The sequence below is a fragment of the Pongo pygmaeus genome, chromosome 11 (assembly GCF_028885625.2).
Source record: "Pongo pygmaeus isolate AG05252 chromosome 11, NHGRI_mPonPyg2-v2.0_pri, whole genome shotgun sequence".
Lineage (NCBI taxonomy): Eukaryota > Metazoa > Chordata > Mammalia > Primates > Hominidae > Pongo > Pongo pygmaeus.
Window position 1 is genome coordinate 17,448,339 of NC_072384.2, and position 16,496 is coordinate 17,464,834.

The 16,496-nt window shown below is 42.9% G+C and overlaps 1 pseudogene; it reads right to left on the minus strand.

Annotated features, from left to right (window-relative positions):
* Window positions 1-345: 345 nt before the first annotated feature.
* On the minus strand, window positions 346-506 carry LOC129032341 (U4 spliceosomal RNA; annotated as a pseudogene).
* Between the last annotated feature and the right edge of the window lie 15,990 nt (window positions 507-16,496).

Below are 16,496 nucleotides of genomic sequence, written 5' to 3' on the forward strand. Positions count from 1 at the left end.
TGCAGAGTTGCTGCTGAGATTGTCCTGGCGGGGGTAAAGAGAGACTACTAGTAAATTACTGTACAGTTTTTTGGAAGGCATTGGTAACCACTGTTTATAAACCAACTCTTCCCCACCTGCCTGTGTACTGTTCCTCTCAGACAGGCAGAAATTATTGAATCAAACTCCATACTGTCTCTTTCTGTGATCTTCCTCTATCGCAGCAGCAGAAGTCCTCTGATGTAAGACTCCCCCTGGAGCAGGTAGAGTGTCGTTTGGAGTGATGTAGATGTCTATTGTATATTAAAGCATTACAGAGATGTTTGATAAGTCCAAAGAGGTAGGATTACCCAGTGTAGTCATGGGCTAGAAATGTTGCAAAAATACCTGAGCCAAGGTCTCAAGTTGGCTGACTTTGTATTATTAAGCTACAGACATGCACTTCATATGTTCATCAGTTTTTCAATTAGCAATAATCACACCTCAAGTAAACCTCATTGGCTGTGATACTGCCACTGCGCAAAGCTTGTTCATCAGTTTTTGAAGAAAATGGAGTACGTCACAGGATTACTTGCGTGCCTTGTTTTAAGCAAGCTCAACACATAAAAGTAATAGTTTCACCAAAACTTGAAGGTTATTGTTTGGTAAGAGATTCAGCAGAAGACTTTGAAAACATTTTTGTTACTTTAAAGAAGGACTCGAATTACAAAGTTTGAAGAAGCAACTAGTAAAAACACCACTCACTTTAGAAGAAGAGGGTTTGGGTCTGTTCTCCTAAAGACTGGTTCTTACAAAACCCAGGGTCCTGGGCCCAAAGGTTCTTTCTGTGGCATAACTGCTTAAAAATGCGAGAGGAGAGATTCAGGGTGTGTCAGTCCCAAGGACAGACAGCTAGATATCCTTTGGTTCTACTTGACCTGGGTAGCAGTGGGCGAGGCTTTAGGGAAAACACTTTGTAAATTTTACTATGATGGCATGTAAACGCACAGGATTGGCAATAAAGTGACCTGGAGTTTGGTCTCCAGTATGAGAGGATCTCTTTTGGGCAAAGGATGATATTGCCACACAGAGTCAGGAGAGGGGATGAGCCTGGTCTTTGAGTTTGCAGGGGGAGTGATTTATTTGTAATTCTTTATTTTATAATTTTTGTGCAAGAAGTTAAGTATTTTGGCTAGAGATAGCATGGAAATAGAGTGAGTTCCCCAGACCAGTTCTATGTAAAACCAGCAGAGAAGGTTAGGTCAGTGAGCACTGGTGTTTCAAAGGGCTCTCCCGGAAGTCAATCAATGTAGTCATGAGTAGCAATTCCAAGCTGGCCTCTACTAAAAACCAGATCAGGGAAAAGGTAGGGCCCAGGTCAAAGAGACTGAGCTCCCTGGGGCAGGGACCAGGTCTGTCTGATTGTCTCTATTTGGCTTGTTGAACTGAACTAACATATAGCACTTGTCATTTGACACCGATTGTAATTGGGATGGTATTTGCATCTTAGATGAGGAAAATGGCCCATAGAGACCAAGATGCCTCCCATCTACTGAGTGGCTGAGTCAGAATTCAAGCTCAGGTCTCCTGATTCCAGATCCTGTGTGCCTTCGTGACCACCATATCAGCTAGATCTTTTCTATGTAGAGTATGCAATAGCTTTTATTCAGACTTTTCATTCCTTGGCTTTTATTTTCTGATCTTTCCTAATTATTGCTCTTTTGTTTTTATCGAGGAAATCAGAGAGAAAGCTATGAGACAGTTAAAGCCTGATAAGGGTTTATTGAGAATATAATGATGTTCAATATGAAATAAAAATCAAATACACTAGAATTGCAGCATAATCATACCTTAGAGTTACTGTAAGATTAAGTTGGAATCGAATTGATCTTATAGTAATGAATTTTCTTTTTTAAAGCTTTTTAGAGCAAAACCTAGTCAATCCCATAGCATAAGGGACAAAACCTATGTCAATCCCATAGCATAAGTGGCATATAAGGAATATCCTGTACATTTCTCTACAGAAAGGGAAAGGAAGCAGAACTGACTTTGTGCCTACCAGGTGTTGGGTCCGAGTTGTTGGGTATTACTATGACCTTTACAAATATTACCCTCAAGTTTTCCAACAAGTGGTCATCATTACCTTTCTATAAGTGGGAAAAATAGGTTTAAAGTAAATGGCTACCCAGAGTCACACAGTAAATAGCAAGCAATCCATGGATCTAAACTAAATTATTTCTGCCTCCAGTGCTCTCAGTTATGCTGTGGTGTTTTCTGGATGAAACACTAGGATTTAAATATATGCTTAGAGGTTTTATGTCAAACCTTAAGTTGCTCTTGTACCTTGTTAAACTTGTACCATCTGAAATGAACACCTGTATCCATTCTCTTTCAGGTTTTGCTGTTACTGCTCAATGTAATCACACCTTGAATAAGAAATGGAAAACCTTGGGATGTTGATAAAGCTAATATCCTGAGAAAGAACTTCAGTGGGTCCCAGCTGAGTAGGAGATGGGATTCAGCAGTACTGGTACGTAGTTAGGCAATAATCCTCCTCAGGCATCACATTCATTGATTTTTGTTGGGCCTGGGGATCCTGGGAGAAAGTCGGAAACTTTGTGCACTCTTGGCTTTGACTACTGACAGGCCTAATGTGCTGGAGTGGCCCAGGCAGAGGCCCACTTGCAGAGACTAATGGGAGCCTCAAGAGAAAATCTACCCTAAGAAAAGGACTAGTCTGACAGCAAGCCCAGCTTGCCAAGAAGATAGAAGGTTGGAGGCAAGCTGCTGTCCAGGTATGTCCTGAACCAGCCAACTTGAAGGTAAGTTTGCTCCCTGGGGAGATAAGGGCTCTAGGTGTGAACCAAAAGCTGTGTCCATAGACACTGTAACACTGGAGTTAAAAAAATGTTGCTGTGGAACGGCCCCTCTCATCTGAACCCAGACGGAATGTTCTCACCTCCCAAGAGTAGTGTCTTGTATTGAGGCACAGTGGTAGCTTTCTGGATCCACAGGCAAGGCCCTGTGGAGTCTCAGAATAATGATAAATCCTCTGGATGACCTAGGGGCTGGTGAGGTGAGTGGAGCGCCCTGCTGTGGTGTGTCTGTAGGACCATTGGAGCCTGATGCTGCCAAAGCATGACCTGACCAGCCCCGGCAACTGGTTTAGGATCATACAACCATGCACACGCCCCTAGGATTCCTAGAAATACTAAGGGGAAAAGAATTTTCCTGGAGCTGGGACATTCTACATTTGCACAGGTAAGAACTCAAACCATTGAGATTTAGATATTAATGTAAAACAACTTCATTTGTACTCATTAAGACTGAGTAAGGCTAGGACTTTTCCTTTCTGCTGCATTTTAACATAGGTAGGAGGACAGGATTTTCAAGATGCCCAAGAAAGTAATCAAGCAATAATCATGCGCATCTTCATGAAGGAATGGTAGAGCCCCACATGACCCACGATCTGCACCCCACAGGACCCCCACCCCCACCCCACTGCTTCTCTGCCCTCATCTCGTAGCACTCCAGCCCGGGCCCCCGCTGGCTGGCCTCCCATGCAGCACGCTCTCCCCTCAGGGCCTTTACACTTGGCTTCTCCCTTGATCTGGGTTGTGCTCTTCCCTATCTTCCCACCCTCTAATGTCCATGCGCCTTCTTCCTCACTTTCTTCAGCTCTCTGTTCAGACGTCACCTTTTCTGTGAGGCCTTCCCTGACCTAACATAAACAGCAACAAGGTCAGTCTCAGTGGCTCACGCCTGTTATTCCAGCACTTTGGGAGGTCAAGGCAGGCAGATCACTTGAGGTTAGGAGTTCGAGACCAGCCTGGCCAACATGGTGAAACCCCGTCTCTACTAAAAATACAAAAAAAATTAGCCAGGTATGGTGGTGGGCGCCTGTAATCCCAGCTACTTGGGAGGCTGAGGCGGGAGAATCACTCGAACCTGAGAGGCGAAGGTTGGAGTGAGGTGAGATTGCGCCATAGCACTCCAGCCTGGGTGACAGAGTCAGACTCCATTTTGAAAAAAATAAAATAAGAGCAACAACTGCTTCTTGCGTTGTTACCCCAATCTGCTTTATTTTTTCCCAAACCACTTTGCATTATCTAGTATACTATACATGTAGTTGTTTATTGAGTGTATCCTCCTCATTAGAATGGGAGCTCCATGAGGGCAAGAACTCCTTCTGTTTATTCCCAGATGTATCCCCAGCAGCCAGCACATTGTCTGTCACACAGTACATGTTCAATACATTTCATTAATGAATGATCATACTTCCTCCCTTTTTTATTAATTAACTAATTCCATGAACACTGAGCTCTACTAAGTGGTGGATACTACTGAATAGCAGAGAACCAAAGATGAACAAGATAGCCTCTGCCCTTAATGAGGTCACAGTGCGAGGAGGGAGGCAGGATGCTGCCTCCTGACTGTAAATGCAGGGTGGTAGATTTCACTGGGGACACAGCTGGAGGAGATTGGGGAAAGCTTCGTGGAGGAGATGCTGTGGAGTTGACTCATGAAGGGTGAGGAAAATTATGATGTGTGAACATTTGTTGAGTGCTTACCATCTCTCTGCTGAGCAACTTAAATATAGCATTATTTAATGCCGTGAACAGGGGTATAACATAAGTACTGATATTACTTTTACCTTAGGGTTGAAGAAGCAGGCTCAGAAAGGACTAAGGTTTGGAGCTACCACTGGTGGAGCTAAGATTCAGACCTGGTTCTTCCTGGTTTCACATCTCATGCTTTAACCATGTGCTGGACAGACAAGAAAGGAAGACACTGTGAGCAGAAGAAATAATCCATCTCAAAAATGGAAACTTCATGGTGTGTATTCAGGGAACCGCAGGAATTCCAGGGAAGAGATGAGGCAGGAGTCTACCTCACCCAGAAGGTGAGGTACATACCGGCCACAGGTATTTCGTACCTCTGCCTCCTGATTCCTTCTTCCTTCCAGGATAGCTTGCTTTTGTTACTGTATCGGGTGTCTGAATATACTTTGATCTGAAGAAAGAATTCTATGATTGAAGCAAGGGATGGACCATGTGGTTATAGTAGCACAGATGGGATGGGGGTCCTTGAGTAGGACAGTAACTGGAGTAACTGGGAAAATGAAGGGCAGACGACAGATAGGGAGGACCTTTAGAGATAGTACTGCTAGGACTTGGTCGCCATTGGGTGTCAGAGAGGCAGGAGGCTAGGCCTGGGTGAGTGGTGGAGCAACAGTGCCCGTAACAGAACACTGTGTATGAGAATGTTCCATGGGAGAGGGAGATGAAAAGTCAGGCAGGTTTGGAGCCCCTGTGGCTCATCGAGCCAGGGAGATGCCCCATCCTGATTGGGATGTGTAAGGCTGGAACTCCAGGTAGAGTCATGGAGCTAACAAACTTCAGCCTCTTTCAAGTTATTGCCCAGGAAGACAGTTCAGAGAAATACCAGCAGTGATCTTGGGAGCAGCAGCTGTGGACACTGGGAATCTCCTCAGCACTGACAGCTCTGGACCAGAACTACATTGCTTCAGATCCCTTGTGAAGGCATGATTGGACAAACATATTATCTAAACCATTCAGGGAATTTTTTGAAATTTCTTAATTAAGGGAAGTTATCTGGGCAAATGAGGTCTCCTTGAAGCATTTTCTTCTATCAGTGTGTGGGTAAAATGGCAGTGTGCGAAGCCCCTTCAGTCAGGCAGGGTTCTCTATAACCCATTTTTTTCTTTCTTTCTTTTTTCCCCCCAGTTAATACCTTGATTGCATTTTTTAAAATATAGTCTTATTAAATTTTTTTTTGTAGAAATGGAATCTCACTATGTTGCTCAGGCTAGTCTCAAACTCCTGGCCTCAAGTGATCCTCCACTTCAGCCTCCCAAAGTGCTGGGATTACAAGTGTGAGCCAATGTATCCAACTCTTTGTAACCTTTGATCCAGCTGCTTTTTTCATTCCTAGTTATTTTCACAACCCTGTCTGGAGTCACAACCCTGTCTGGAGTCACAGCCTCAGTGATCTTCCTTATTGATGAAATACCACTGGAAACTTGAGTACAGACCCATTTTGGCCCAGCCTTCTTCTGAGTGCACAGTGCCCACCAGGAACAAAGTGTCCAGGCGACACCCAGCCAGGAGCCTCCACTTCAGAATGGAAGCCAGCACAAAGCTTGCTGTCAGTGAGGTTCCTGGAGGAACCAGGAAACAGGGCTGACGGAAGAGAAACAGCCCCAGTGACTCACTATCCTTGTCCTCCCCTTCTAGATCAGTACAGTCCCAGCTTCTGGTTTGGGAAGGGAAGGGAAGAACATGTTTGCCCCAGACCACACCCCACCTTGGGCCAAGCAGGGCCGTGGCACTATTGCAATGAGGAAGGAATGAACATTCTTCAGGGTGGTCTTTTCATCTACTCATGCAGGAGCCCATCCGGATCACTTAGGGTAGAGAACAGGAGCAAGAATAGAAGTGGCAAGGGAGGGTGCTTTGGGGTCATGTGACCCTGAATCTTATCTCCTTTCTGCACCTATGGGCTATCTGGCCTAGGGCAAAAGTCACTTCACCCCCGTGAGCTTCAGTTTCCTTCTCCCTGAGAAAGATGTCAGATGTCAGTGCACAGAGAGGTCATGGGGATGGATGTGCCCAGCAGGATGCCCAGCATCCAGTAGGTGCCTAATAGGTAGGGCTACCTCATTGTGGTTATCCTCCAAGTGACTATTATGTTTTTGATCTGCTTAACTTGGCACTGGATTTGGTGATGTGTGAACTTGTATTTCCCTTCCCACAGTTCACAGTAGTGTAAGCATTATGTGCTCAGGCTCTGGAGTTTAACCAGACCTAGCCTCAGATCCTGGCTCCAATAGTTTACTAACTCTTTGACTTTGAATAAGTCATTTCCCTAATTGGTCTCTGTGGGAGTAATAATAGCACTTACCTTATAGAGGTGTTGTTAGAAGAAATTAAGATATTATGTGTGGGAACTGTTTGGCATGCGGTAAACATTCAAATACTGTGGTATCCATCTTGGTGAAAATTGCCACCCTTCAAGGGCATATACTTATTCCAAATTGAGCACTTTCCATGGCTCAAAATATGTAACAAGTGTATTAGTTCATTTTCATGCTGCTGATAAAGACATACCCAAGACTGGGTAATTTATACAGGAAGAAGGTTTAAAGACTTCCAGTTCCATAGACTGGGGAGGCCTCACAATCATGGCAGAAGGCAAGAGGGGCAAGTCACGTCTCACATGAATGGCAGCAGCAAAGAGAGAGCTTGTGCAGGAAAACTCCCGTTTTTAAAACCATCAGATCTCATGAGACTCATTCACTACCACGAGAACAGTGCAGGAAAGACCCACCCCCACAATTCAATCACCTCCCACTGGGTTCCTCCCATGACGTGGGAATTGTGGGAGTTACAATTCAAGATAATATGTGGTTGGGGACACAGCCAAACCATATCAACAAGTCTTTTTTTTTTTTTTTTTTTTTTTGTTAGTAGAGACAAGGTTAGTCCCACTATGATGGCCCAGGCCGGTCACCAACTTCTGGGCTCAAGCAATGCTCCTCCAGCCTTGGCCCCCCAAAGCGCTGGGATTACAGGCATGAGCCACCACACCCATCCAGTTAACAAGTCTTAACATTGCCTTAAGAGTCCTTTAAATGTCTATAAATGGTAAAACAACCAACAAACCAAAAACCTTTGCTCTTTCAAGAAAGAGCAGGTTTGGAGTAATAGCTATGTGATTCCAAGCCAAATATGCTGATTCAGATAGTTAGTGAGTCAAGATAATTACCTTTGGGGTCAAAGTAATGTGCTTCTTGTAACTCATGAAGATGCACCCAGAAGAGGCCTCCAGCAGAGTGGGCAGCAGCTGTGCTGCGGGAGCCCGAGCTTGCAGCCTCCGGAGCAGGCACTTCTCGGCTCTATACCATTCACCCTATGTGGTTTTCACATTATTACTTTTTAGATGGAAAGTAATGTCCTCATGGTTAAAAAAAGAAGCAGTTCAAAAGGGTAAGAAAAATCTCCCTACCGCAGGGAGGAAATCAGTTTCTGCTCTCTTATAGGAGTGTCCGTAGCTATAGAAAGTCCCTTTTTAAAAGCATATAGGGCCTGGCATGCGCACTGCTGTACGCCTTTCTCTTCCCACTCATCACACTGCTGACAAAGATCTCCTGAGTGGGAGGCTTTGAAGCACTGCCCCCACAGAGAGGCACATGATACCCAAGAAATGCCCAGGGCTGGCTTTGGGGCCCCCAGATTCTTAAACACCGCCAGAGCATGTAATTGCCCCAGCTCCTTACTCTAAAATTCCTATTTTCTGGCTCTCTGACTTGTTTTTGTTTTTTTGAGACTGAGTATCTCTCTGTTACCCAGGCTGGAGTGCAATGGCATGACCTCCACTCACTGCAACCTCCACCTCCTGGGTTCAAGTGACTCTCCTGTCTCAGCCTCATGAGTAGCTGGGATTACAGGCATGCGCCACCATGCCCAGCTAATTTTTGTATGTTTAGTAGAGATGGGGTTTCAGTGTTGACCAGGCTGCTCTTGAACTTCTGACCTCAGGTGATCCACCTGCCTCAGCCTCCCAAAGTGCTGGAATTACAGGTGTGAGCCACTACCCCTAGCCCTGGCTCTCTGAGTTTTAAACCACTTTCTTTCATTTTGCTGCTAACCCTAATAGTTAGACTTCTTTTGGGGGGTGAAAGGAAAGCAGGAGACTGGGAGAAGAAGAGAAAAGAAAATAGGGGCGAAAAAAAAGAAAAAGGGAAAAAAGAAAACAAACCTTTTACATTACAAGGATGACTGCAAAAATGACAACTGTGTCAAAACAACAAAACCAAGTTGAGACTGCCTGGATGCCTGTGGTCAACCAAGTTTGCCCAGTAACTCTGGGACTCAGGGAGAGGGAGGATCTGGGAAAGAAGGCCACTCCTACCTCATAGGTTTGTGGATTACAGGCAATGGTGTGGGTAAGAGGCCCAGTTCTGGGGATTCCTAGGGCCAGTGCTAGAACAAGAACTCTATATCTGGCTGTCCAGGGTCTCACAGCAATAAGTGGTCAACTCATGGATTTACCTTTGACTCCAAAGGCTTTTCCATTGCCCACTCATCTCCCATTTCCTTCAGTGGATAGGAGGGCCCAGCAGGGCCTGGAAGCCTGGGCTGAGTGAGTACTGTCGGTCACAGCTGGAGAGAGGCCATACACAGGCCCATCCACCCAGTGTGAGGCGGTAAGGCGCCCCGCCCACCAGGCCATGTGCAGAGGCGACCACCCAGCATCTGCTGATGAAGCCGCTACTGTAGAAGTCCCTGTTTTGGTCTTCCTAAATCAGGGCCTGGGAAAAAGACATGAAGAGGTTTCAATCCTCCATTTTTTCCCAGAACAAAAGGCTTTTCCTGTCCGCATCATATCACTGGCCCGGAATGCATCCGCTGCAACCTCAGCGCCTTCAGCGCGATGCTGCACTGCCATCTGGCCTGGCTCGAGGAGACTTGGCCAGGATTTACCACCTGCCCCACGCTTTTGAGGATTTAATCACGTGGTCTAATATGATTGCAATGCAATTCTTGAAAGATATTGTTTTTACTTTAGCTTTTTCTTTTAATGTAACAGCTTTACCGAGATTTAATTCACATGCTACAAAGTCATTTTAAAGTGGTAATTCAATGATTTTTTTCGTATATCCACAGTTATGTAACCATCCCCACAATCCATGTTTAGATATTCTTATCACCCCAAAAAGAAGTCCCATAACACTCCCCATTTCCCCTCCTACCAGTCCTCAGCAACCACTGATCTACTTTATGGATTTGATTATTCTTTACGCTTAATATAAATGGAATCCTACAATGTGTCGCCTTTTGTGTCTGGGTTCTTTCCCTTTGTATAAAGTTTTCTAAGGTCATCCATATTGTAGCGTTTCTTGTAATGACTGAATAATATTCATTTTATGGATATGCCACATGGTGCTTATTCATTCATTAGTTGATAAACATTTGTGTTCACACTTTTTTGGCTGTGATCAATAACACTGCTATGAACATTCATGTACAAGTGTTTGTGTGGACATGTTTTCAGTTCTCTTGAGTTTATAACTAAGAATGGAACTGCCAGATCATAAGGTAACTGCATTTTTAACCTTTTGATGAACTGCCAAACAATTTTCCAAAGCAGCTGCACTATTTTACATTTCCACCAGCAAACGTTTGAGGATTCCCATTTCTCCACATCCTCACACTTTTTTTTCTGTAGGTTTGTTTTCTGTTATTGTTGTTTTAGCCCTTGCAGTAAATGTGAAGTAGCATCTCATTGTGGTTTTGACATTTCCCTGATGGCTAATGATGTTGAGCATCTTTTCATGTGCTTTTTGGCCGTTTGTTATCTTTGAACAAATGTCTATTCAGATTACTTGCCCATTTAAAAGATTGGGTTACTTGTCTTTTTCTTGTGGAGCATAGAAGTTCTTTATTAATTCTGTATATAAGCTTCTTAGATAAATGATTTGCAAAAATGTTCTCCTATTCTATGGATTGTCTTTTTACTTTCTTCATAGTATCCTTTGAAGCACAAAAGTTTTTAATTTTTATGGAATTCAGTGTATCTATTTTTTTCTTATTTGCCTGTGTTTTTGGTGTAATAACTAGGAATCCATTGCCTAATGCAAGATTTACTCCTGTGTTTCTTCTAAGAGATTTACAGTACTGTTGCATTAATTAATTTTTGTATATGGCATGAGGTAGGGGTCCAAAATCATTCTTTTGTGTGTGACTATACAGTTGTTCCAGCTTCATTTATTGCAAAAACTCTTTCCTTCATTGAATGGTGTTGGCACCCTTGTCAAAATTTAATTGAACTTTGATAGCAATAACAATGTGTTAATATTGGTTTATTGATTGTAACGAATGTACCACACTAGTGCAAGATGTTAATACTATAGGAAACTGGGCATGAGGAGGGGGACATATGGAAATTCTCTGTACTTCCTGCTTAGTTTTTGTTTTATTTTATTTTATTTTTATTTTTGAGACAGGGTCTCATTCTGTTACACAGGCTGAAGTATGGGGGCACAATCACAGCTCACTCCAGCCTTGATTTCCTGGGCTCAAGCAATCCTCCCACCTCAGCCTCCCGAGTAGCTGGGACTACAGGCACACGCAACCATGCCTGGCTAATTATTTCCATTTTTTGTAGAGATGGAGACAGGGTCTGACTATGTTGCCCGCACTAGTCTCAAACTCCTGGCCTCAGGAGATCATCTTACCTCAGCCTCCCAAAGTGCTGGGATTACAGGTGTGAGCCACCTTGTCTGGCCATCAATTTTTCTGTAAGCCTAAAATTGCTTTAAAGATAGTCTAACTTTTAAAAATAAATTGAACATATATGTGTAAGGGTTTATTTCTGGACTTTCCATTCTATTCCATTTATCTGTATGTCTGTCCTTTTGCCAGTACTATGCTCTCTTGATGATTATAGCACTGTAAGAAGATTTGAAATCAGGAAGTGTAAATCCTTCAACTTCATTCTTTTTCAGATTGTTTTGGCTATTCTGAGTCCCCCAAAGTTCTATATGAATTGTAGGATCATCTTGTTGATATATCTGCAAAGAAGCCAACTGGGATTTTGATAGGGATTACATTGCACCTATAGATCAATTTGGGTTTGGGGCATGTTGCCATCTTGACAATATATACTTTTTTTTCGAGATGCGGCCTTGCTCTGTTGCCAGGCTGAGTATAGTGGTGTGATCATAGCTCACTGCAGCCATGAACTCCTGGGCTCAAGCGATTCTCTCCTCAGCTTCCTGAGTAGCTGGGACTATAGGTGCATGCCCCCACACCCAACACCATCTTGACTGTTAAGTCTACAGACTTATAAATATGGAATGTTTTTCCATTTTATTTAGATTTTCTTTAATTTTGTTCAACACTTGTAGTTTTGAGTACAAGTTTTGCATTTTTTGTTAAGTTATTCTTAAGTATTCTTTCTGATGCTATTGTAAATGTTGTTTCTTAATTCCATTTTTAGATTTTTCAATATTGTATAAAATACTGTTGGTTTTTCTGTATTGATCTTGTATCCTGCTCACTTGCTGAACTTGTTTATTATTATTATTATTATTATTATTTTTGAGATGGAGTCTCACACTGTCACCCATGCTGGAGTGCAGAGGCACAATCTCGTCTCACTGCAACCTCTGCCTTCCAGGTTCAAGTGATTCTCCTGCCTCAGCCTCCCAAGTAGCTGGGATTACAGGCATGCACCACCATGCTCAGCTAATTTTTGTATTTTTAGTAGAGACGAGGTTTCACCATGTTGCCCAGGCTGATCTCAAACTCCTGGCCTCAAGTGATCCACCCACCTTGGCCTCCTAAAGTGCTGGGATTACAGGTGTGAGCCACTGCACCTGGCCTGAACTTGTTTATTAATTTTAATACTTTTTTAGTGGATTCTTTAGGCTTTTCTATATGCAAGATCATATCTTCTGCAAATACAAATAAATTTACTTCTTCCTTTCCAATCTGGATGAATTTCTTTCTTTTCCTTGCCTAGTTGACTGGAACCTTCAGTATAGCAATGAACAGAAATAACAAGCACATACGTACATTTTCATCTTGTTCCTGAAGTTACGACGAAAGCCTTCAGTGTTTTCACTAGTAGGGATGATGTTAGCTGTGATATTTTTCATAGATACCCTTTATCAGGTTGAGGAGTTGCCTTTTATTCCTAGTTTGAGTTATTTTATTATGAAGAGGTATTGAATTTTGTCAAGTACTTTGCATCTGTTGAGATGATCATGTGGTTTTTATCCTATTGTATTGACATGTTACATTAATTAATTTTTTTTAGTGTTACGCCAACTTTGCATTCATGGGGTAAATTCTGCTTGGTTACAGTGCATAATCTTTTTAAAAATAAGTTGCTGGCCAGGGTCGCTGGCACATGCCTGTAATCCTGGCACTTTGGGAGGCTGAGGCAGGCAGATCACGAGGTCAAGAGATGGAGACCATCCTGGCCAACATGGTGAAACCCCATCTAAAGATACAAAAAATTAGCTGGGCGTGGTGGCACATGCCTGTAGTCCCAGCTACTTGGGAGGCTGAGGCAGGAGAATCGCTTGAACCCGGAAGGCAGAGGTTGCGGTGAGCCAAGATTGCGCCACTGCACTCCAGCCTGGCAACAAAGCAAGACTTCATCTCAAAAAAAAAAAAAAAAGGTTGCTGCAATTGGATTGCTAGTACTCTGTTGAGGATTTTTTCATCTTTATTTTTTAGGGGCTATTGATCTGTAGTTTTCTTGTGATGTCTTTGTCTGGTTTTAACATCAGAATATATTGGCCCCTCACAGAATGAGTTAGAAATGTTCCATCTTCTATTTTTTGGAAAAGTTTGTGAAGAATTTGTGTTAATTCTTTAAACATTTGGTGGAATTACAATTGAAACCATCTGGGTCTCGCATTTTCTTTGTGGAAAGTTTTTCGATAGTTTGTTTATTTGTAGGAATTTCTGCATCTCAGTTACTGGATTTGTTGGCATGCAATTTAAAATGATTCCCCTATTATCCCTTTTATTATTGTAAGGTCAGCATTGATTCTCTCTCTTTTATTCTTTCTTAATTTTTATTTTATAGAGACAGGGTCTTGCTGTGTCACCCAGGCTAGAAATCAGTGGCTTGATCATGGCTCACTGTAGCCCCGAATTCCTGGGCTCAAGTGATCCTCCTGCCTCAGCCTCCTGAGTAGCTGGACTACAGGCATAAGCCACCACACCCGGCTAATTTTTGTTTTACCTTTTTGTAGCGCTAGGGTCTCACTATGTTTCCCAGCCTGGTCTCGAGCTCTTGGCCTCAAGTAATCCTCCTGCCTTGGCCTCCCTCGCCCCCACCTTTTTTTTTTTTGAGACAGAGTCTCACTCTGTCATTCTGGGTGGAGTGCAGTGGTGCAATCATAGCTTGACCACAGCCTTGACCTCCTAGGCTCAGGCAGTCCTCCCACCTCAGCCTCCTGAGTAGCTGGAACTATAGGTGTGCACCACCACGCCTGGCTAAGTTTTTTGTTTTTTTTGTAGAGGCAATCTCACTATGTTGCCCACACTGGTCTGAAACTCCTGGCCTCAAGTGATCCTCCCACCTTAGCTTCCCAAACTGTTGGGATTACAGGCATGAGCCACCATGCCTAGCCATGCCTAGCTAATTTTCCTTTTTTTTTTTTTTTTTTTTAGAGATGGAGTCTTGCTATCTTGCCCAAGCTGGTCTCTATCTTCCTGCCTCAGCCTCCCAAAGCGCTGGGATTATAGGTGTGAGCCACTGTACCTGGCCTCTCTCTTTTATTCTCGACTTTAGTAATTTGCCTTCTCTCCTTTTTATTGGTCAGTCTAGCTAAAGGTTTAGAAATTTGGTTGATCTTTTAAAATAATCTATTTTTACTTTTATTGATTTTCCTTGATTGTTTTTCTATTCTGTTTTATTTATTTCTGCTTTAATCTTTATTATTTCCTTTCTGCTTACTTTGGATTTTGCTTGCTATTTTTTTTTTTCTGTTTCTTAAGTGGACGTTTCAATTCCTGATTTGAGATCATTCTTCTTTTTAAATATAGGTGGGGTTTGGGGGGTTTTTTGTTTTTGGTTTGGAATGAGGTCTTGCTATGTTGTCCAGGCTGGTCTCAAACTTCTGGACTTAAATGATCCTCCTGCTTCAGCTTTCCAAGTAGCTGCAACTACAGGCATGAGCCACCATGTCTGGCTAATATAGGTGTTTATAGCTGTACATTTCCCTGTATGTACTGTTTTCACTGCATCCCATAAATTTATGTATATTGTGTTTTCATTTTCATTTATTTCAAGTACTGTTAAATTTTCTTTCTGATTTCTTCTTTGACCCATTTGTATTTAGTTGTTTAATTTCCACATATTTATGAATTTCTCAAATTTCCTTCTATTATCGATTTCTAATTTCATTCCATTTTGATCACAGAACAGACTTTGTGTGATATCAGTCCTTTTAATTTTATTGAGGCTTGTTTTATGGTTTAGCATTTGATGTATCCTGGTAAATGTTTCAGGTGCTCTTCAGAAGAATGTGTGTTCTCTGATTGGGTGTTCTGCAGAGGTCTGTAGGTGTAGCTTGTTCAGCCTTCTGTTTCCTTGCTGATCTTCTGCCTAGCTGTTCCGTCCATTATTGAAAGTTGGGCATTGAAGTCATCAACTACTTTTGTTAAGTTGTCTGTTTCTCCCTTAAGTGTTACCAGTTTTTGCTTCATGTGTTTTGGTGCTCAGTTGTTTGGTACATTATGTTTATAATGGTGTGCATTCCTGATGGATTGATTTTTTTGTCATTATAAAGTGTCCTTTTTTGTCGTAAAGTCAACAACCGCTTATCTTAAAGTGGGGAGGTCCAATCTTTTGGCTTCCCTGGGCTGTGTTAGAAGAAGAATTGTCTTGGGCTACACGTAAAATACAATAATGATAGCTGATGAGCTAAAAAAAAAAAAAAATCTCATAATGTTTTAAGAAAGTTTACAAATCTGTGTTGGGCTGCATTCATAGCCATCCTGGGCCATGGGTTGGACAAGCTTGACATAAGGGAGGGTAACATGGTGTGTGCCATTGAGAAGCTTCCTGGAGAGACATGACCATGGGAACCGATCTGAGATGTTTACACAGGCAGTGGAACAGAGAAGCAGGGGTTCTGCTCCCGCACATTCCTCCAGCCCTCCGCGTGCCCCGCAGCCCACCATGCTTCACCACCACCTGTTCTCAGGCAGCCCGTGCACTCTCTCCTGTGTGCTTTGAGTTGGTGTTCCTTGTGTCTACTGTTCTTCCCTTTCCATACCTTGCTAACTCCTACATCTCATCTCACTAAAATAAGATGCATATGGCCGGGTGCGGTGGTTCACGCCTGTAATCCAAGCACTTTGGGAGGCCGAGGTGGACAGATCATGAGGTTAGGAGATCGAGACCTTCCTGGCCATCATGGTGAAACCGTGTCTCTACTAAAATACAAAAAATTAGCCGGGCATAGTGGTGCGTGCGTGGAGTTGCAGCTACTCGGGGAGGCTGAGGCAGGGGAATCGCTTGAACCCAAGAGGTGGAGATTGCAGTAAGCCGATATCACGCCACTGCACTCCACCCTGGCAACAGAGCAAGACTCCATCTCAAAAAAGAAAAAAAATGCATATATTGGTGCTTTCCAAAATCCAGTCACTGGCAAGCCACATTTAAGATGCTGTCCACATCTAAGCACTATTTGTGATTCAAATCAGTTTTAAAACTCGTTCCTTTAGCCTCACTCTGAGCAATCATATTGGTGAAAGTTTGGTTTTCTCATTATATTTTTTTGTAATGCACATTTAGATGCATAAGTAAAAAATTAAAAATTGGTCCACATTCTACTTCAAATCATTTTGCATGTGATACATATGCCATACTTTTGACAAGACCTCTAGCCTGCCTGACGCACAGGGAACACTGTGAAAGATCTTTTCTTGCTGTAATTAACATCTGTGTGGGTCAGCCGCAACTTACCTGCCGTGAAAGCCCTTCTG